This window comes from Panulirus ornatus, chromosome 10 (assembly GCF_036320965.1).
Source record: "Panulirus ornatus isolate Po-2019 chromosome 10, ASM3632096v1, whole genome shotgun sequence".
Classification (NCBI taxonomy): Eukaryota; Metazoa; Arthropoda; class Malacostraca; order Decapoda; family Palinuridae; genus Panulirus; species Panulirus ornatus.
This window is the reverse complement of record NC_092233.1, coordinates 42,927,811-42,934,221: the sequence shown is the minus strand read 5'-3', so window position 1 is coordinate 42,934,221 and position 6,411 is coordinate 42,927,811.

The window sequence follows — 6,411 nt, the reverse complement described above, 5'->3', positions numbered from 1 at the left end:
GAAATTAAGAGAGGATGTGATCGAACTACACAAGATTAAGAGAGGATGTGATCGAACTACACAAGATTAAGAGAGGATGTGATCGAACTACACAAGATTAAGAGAGGATGTGATCGAACTACACAAGATTAAGAGAGGATGTGATCGAACTACACAAGATTAAGAGAGGATGTGATCGAACTACACAAGATTAAGAGAGGATGTGATTGAACTACACAAGATTAAGAAAGGATGTGATTGAACTACACAAGATTAAGAGAGGATGTGATTGAACTACACAAGATTAAGAGAGGATGTGATCGAACCACACAAGATTAAGAGAGAATGTGATCGAACTACACAAGATTAAGAGAGGATGTGATCGAACTACACAAGATTAAGAGAGGATGTGATTGAACTACACAAGATTAAGAAAGGATGTGATTGAACTACACAAGATTAAGAGAGGATGTGATTGAACTACACAAGATTAAGAGAGAATGTGATCGAACCACACAAGATTAAGAGAGAATGTGATCGAACTACACAAGATTAAGAAAGGATGTGATTGAACTACACAAGATTAAGAGAGGATGTGATCGAACCACACAAGATTAAGAGAGAATGTGATCGAACTACACAAGATTAAGAAAGGATGTGATTGAACTACACAAGATTAAGAGAGGATGTGATTGAACTACACAAGATTAAGAAAGGATGTGATCGAACTACACAAGATTAAGAAAGGATGTGATCGAACTACACAAGGGTAAGAGAGGATGTGATCTAACTGGACAAGATTAAGAGGGCATGTGATCGAACTGCACAAGATCAAGAGAGGATGTGATCTAACTAGACAAGATTAAGGGGGCATGCGATCGAACTGCACAAGATTAAGATAGGATGTGATCTAACTGGACAAAATTAAGAGAGGATGTGATCTAACTGGACAAAATTAAGAGAGGATGTGATCAAACTACACAAGGGTAAGAGAGGATGTGATCTAACTGGACAAGATTAAGAGGGCATGTGATCGAACTGCACAAGATCAAGAGAGGATGTGATCTAACTGGACAAGATTAAGAAACGATGTGACTGAACTACACAAGATTAAGAGATGTGATTGAACTGCACAAGATTATGAGAGGATGTGATCGAACTACACAAGATTAAGAGAAGAGAGGATGTGATCGAAGGACAAGATTAAGAGAGGATGTGATCGAACCGCACAAAATTAAGAGAGGATGTGATCAAACTGCACATGAGAGGATATGATCGAACTGCACAAGATTAAGAGAGGATGTGATCGAACTTCACAAGATTTAGAGAGGATGTGATCGAACTACACAAGATTAAGAGAGGGTGTGATCGAACTGCACAAAATTAAGAAAGAATATGATCGAACTACACAAGATTAAGAGAGAATGTGATCGAACTGCACAAGATTAATAGAGGATGTGATCGAACTACACAAAATTAAGAAAGGATGTGATCGAACTACACAAAATTAAGAAAGGATGTGATCGAACTACACAAAATTAAGAAAGGATGTGATCGAACTGCACAAGATTGAGAGAATGTGATCGAACTACACAAGATTAAGAGAGAATGTGATCGAACTGCACAAGATTAAGAGAGGATGTGGTTGAACCGCACAAAATTAAGACTGGATGTGATCGAACTACACAAAATTAAGAAAGGATGTGATCGAACTGCACAAGATTAAGAGAGAATGTGATCGAACTGCACAAGATTAAGAGAGAATGTGATCGAACCGCACAAAATTAAGAAAGGGTGTGATCTAACTACACAAAATTAAGAGAGGATATGATCGAGCTACACAGGATTAAGAGAGAATGTGATCGAATTGCACAAGATTAAGAGAGGATGTGATCGAACTACACAAAATTAAGAAAGGATGTGATCGAACTGCACAAGATTAAGAATGTGATCGAACTACACAAGATTAAGAGAGAATGTGATCGAACTGCACAAGATTAAGAGAGGATGTGGTTGAACCGCACAAAATTGAGAATGGATGTGGTCGAACTACACAAAATTAATAGAGGATGTGATCGAACTACACAAGATTATGAGAGGATGTGATCGAACTACACAAGATTATGAGAGAATGTGATCGAACTGGACAAGATTAAGAGAGGATACGATCGAACTGGACAAGATATAGAGAGGATGTGATCGAACAACGCAAGATTTAGAGTGGTGTGATCGAATTGCACAATATTAAAAGAGGATGTGATCGAACTGGACAAGATTAAGAGAGGAGTTGATCTAACCACGCAAAATTTAGAGAGGATGTGTTGGAACTACACAGGGTTAAGATAAGATGTGACAGAGCTACACAAGATCAAGAGAGGATGTGATCGAACTGGACAAGATCAAGAAAGGATGTGATCGAACTGTACCAGATTTTAACAAGAAAATATTCCCGAGGGTATCTAAGATAACCCGAGGGTATCTAAGTTAGCCCGAGGATATCTAAATTAACCCGAGGATATCTAACTTAACCTGAGGGTATCTAAGATAACCCGAGGATATCTAACTTAACTCAAGGGTATCTAAGATAACCCGAGGGTATCTAAGATAACCCGAGGGTATCTAAGTTAACCCGAGGGTATCTAAGATAAACCGAGGGTATCTAACTTAACCCGAGGGTATCTAAGATAACCCGAGGGTATCTAAGTTAACCTGAGGGTATCTAAGATAACCCGAGGATATCTAACTTAACCCGAGGGGATCTAAGATAACCCGAGGATATCTAACTTACCCGAGGATATCTAAGATAACCCGAGGGTATCTAAGATAACCCGAGGATATCTAACTTAACCCGAGGGTATCTAAGATAACCCGAGGATATCTAACTTAACCCGAGGGTATCTAAGATAACCCGAGGGTATCTAACTTAACCCGAGGGTATCTAAGATAACCCGAGGGTATCTAAGTTAACCCGAGGGTATCTAAGATAAACCGAGGGTATCTAACTTAACCCAAGGGTATCTAAGATAACCCGAGGGTATCTAAGATAACACGAGGGTATCTAAGTTAACCTGAGGGTATCTAAGATAACCCGAGGATATCCAACTTAACCCGAGGGTATCTAAGATAACCCGAGGATATCTAACTTAACCCGAGGGTATCTAAGATAACCCGAGGGTATCTGAGATAACCCGAGGGTATCTAACTTAACCTGAGGGTATCAAAGATAACCCGAGGATATCTAACTTAACCCGAGGGTATCTAAGATAACCCGAGGGTATCTAACTTAACCCGAGGGTATCTAAGATAACCCGAGGGTATCTAAGATAATCCGAGGGTATCTAACTTAACCCGAGGGTATCTAAGATAACCCGAGGATATCTAACTTAACCCTATGGTATCTAAGATAACCCGAGGATATCTAACTTAACCCGAGGGTATCTAAGATAACCCGAGGGTATTTAAGATAAACCGAGGGTATCTAAGATAAACCGAGGGTATCTAACTAAACCCGAGGGTGTCTAAGATAACCCGAGGGTATCTAAGATAAACCGAGGGTATCTAAGATAACCCGAGGGCATCTAACTTAACCTGAGGGTATCTAAGATAACCCGAGGATATCTAACTTAACCTGAGGGTATCTAAGATAACCCGAGGGTATCTACCTTAACCCGAGGGTATCTAAGATAACCCCAGGGTATCTAAGATAATCCGAGGGTATCTAACTTAATCCGAGGGTATCTAAGATAACCCGAGGGTATCTAAGATAACCCGAGGGTATCTAACTTAACCCGAGGGTATCTAAGATAAACCGAGGGTATCTAAGATTACTCGAGGGTATCTAAGATAACCCGAGGATATCTAACTTAACCCGAGAGTATCTAAGATAACCCGAGAGTATTTAAGATAAACCGAGGGTATCTAAGATAAACCGAGGGTCTCTAACTTAACCCGAGGGTATCTAAGATAACCCGAGGGTATCTAAGATAAACCGAGGGTATCTAAGATAACCCGAGGGTATCTAACTTAACCTGAGGGTATCTAAGATAACCCGAGGATATCTAACTTAACCTGAGGGTATCTAAGATAATCCGAGGGTATCTAACTTAACCCGAGGGTATCCAAGATAACCCGAGGGTATCTAAGATAAACCGAGGGTATCTAACTTAACCCAAGGGTATCTAAAATAACCCGAGGGTATCTAACTTAACCCGGGGGTATCTAAGATAACCCGAGAACTTAACCTGAGGGTATCTAAGATAACCCGAGGGTATCTAACTTAACCCGAGGGTATCTAAGATAACCCGAGGGTATATAAGATAAACCGAGGGTATCTAACTTAACCCGAGGGTATCTAAGATAACCCGAGGTTATCTAACTTAACCCGAGGGTATCTAAGATAACCCGAGAGTATCTAAGATAAACCGAGGGTATCTAAGGTAACCCGAGGGTATCTAACTTAACCTGAGGGTATCTAAGATAACCCGAGGATATCTAACTTAACCTGAGGGTATCTAAGATTACCCGAGGGTATCTAACTTAACCCGAGGGTATCTAAGATAACCCGAGGGTATCTAAGATAAACCGAGGGTATCTAACTTAACCCGAGGGTATCTAAGATAACCCGAGGATATCTAACCTAACCCGAGGATATCTAAGATAACCCGAGGATATCTAACCTAACCCGAGGGTATCTAAGATAACCCGAGGATATCTAACTTAACCCGAGGGTATCTAAGATAACCCGAGGGTATTTAAGATAAACCGAGGGTATCTAAGATAAACCGAGGGTATCTAACTAAACCCGAGGGTGTCTAAGATAACCCGAGGTATCTAAGATAAACCGAGGGTATCTAAGATAACCCGAGGGCATCTAACTTAACCTGAGGGTATCTAAGATAACCCGAGGATATCTAACTTAACCTGAGGGTATCTAAGATAACCCGAGGGTATCTACCTTAACCCGAGGGTATCTAAGATAACCCCAGGGTATCTAAGATAATCCGAGGGTATCTAACTTAATCCGAGGGTATCTAAGATAACCCGAGGGTATCTAACTTAACCCGAGGGTATCTAAGATAAACCGAGGGTATCTAAGATAACTCGAGGGTATCTAAGATAACCCGAGGATATCTAACTTAACCCGAGAGTATCTAAGATAACCCGAGAGTATTTAAGATAAACCGAGGGTATCTAAGATAAACCGAGGGTATCTAACTTAACCCGAGGGTATCTAAGATAACCCGAGGGTATCTAAAATAAACCGAGGGTATCTAAGATAACCCGAGGGTATCTAACTTAACCTGAGGGTATCTAAGATAACCCGAGGATATCTAACTTAACCTGAGGGTATCTAAGATAATCCGAGGGTATCTAACTTAACCCGAGGGTATCCAAGATAACCCGAGGGTATCTAAGATAAACCGAGGGTATCTAACTTAACCCGAGGGTATCTAAGATAACCCGAGGATATCTAACCTAACCCGAGGATATCTAAGATAACCCGAGGGTATTTAAGATAAACCGAGGGTATCTAAGATAAACCGAGGGTATCTAACTTAACCCGAGGGTATCTAAGATAACCCGAGGGTATCTAAGATAAACCGAGGGTATCTAAGATAACTCGAGGGTATCTAACTTGACCTGAGGGTATCTAAGATAACCCGAGGATATCTAACTTAACCTGAGGGTATCTAAGATAATCCGAGGGTATCTAACTTAACCCGAGGGTATCTAAGATAACCCGAGGGTATCTAAGATAACCCGAGGGTATCTAAGATAAACCGAGGGTATCTAACTTAACACGAGGGTATCTAAGATAACCCGAGGGTATCTAACTTAACCCGAGGGTATCTAAGATAACCCGAGGGTATCTAAGATAACCCGAGGATATCTAACTTAACACGAGGGTTTGAAACTTAACCCGAGGGTATGTAACTTAACCTGCGGGTGTGTAACTTCGTCATTAACCTTAAATAAATGAGACAAGAGGACAACAACATGAGATCTACCAGGAAGACTAAAAGGTAAACATTAGATGATCCAGTGTAGGAAACCCTTCCACTCAGTGCGGGAGTGAGCCATCTTGAGACACTTGTGGTTCAACAACCCGGGAAAATAGGGTACAATATTGACATCACCGGCACACACACACACACACACACACACACACACACACCAACTTATCCACAATCTACCACTTAAGTAACAAAAGCGTCTGCATATTCTTTAATGACCCAGACAGTCGTTTAGTCTGAAGGTCAGCTACTCAGTCAACCAATGAGCCAGGGGTGATCAAAGGGCCATGTGGTCGTACATTAATAAGTGTAGACGAAGTTGAACATTTTCGTCTAGTTGGTTCATAACAACAATTACGACCTCGACGGACCATCGGTAGAAGGTGTTAGATCTGGAGTAGGACTAACGGACCATCGA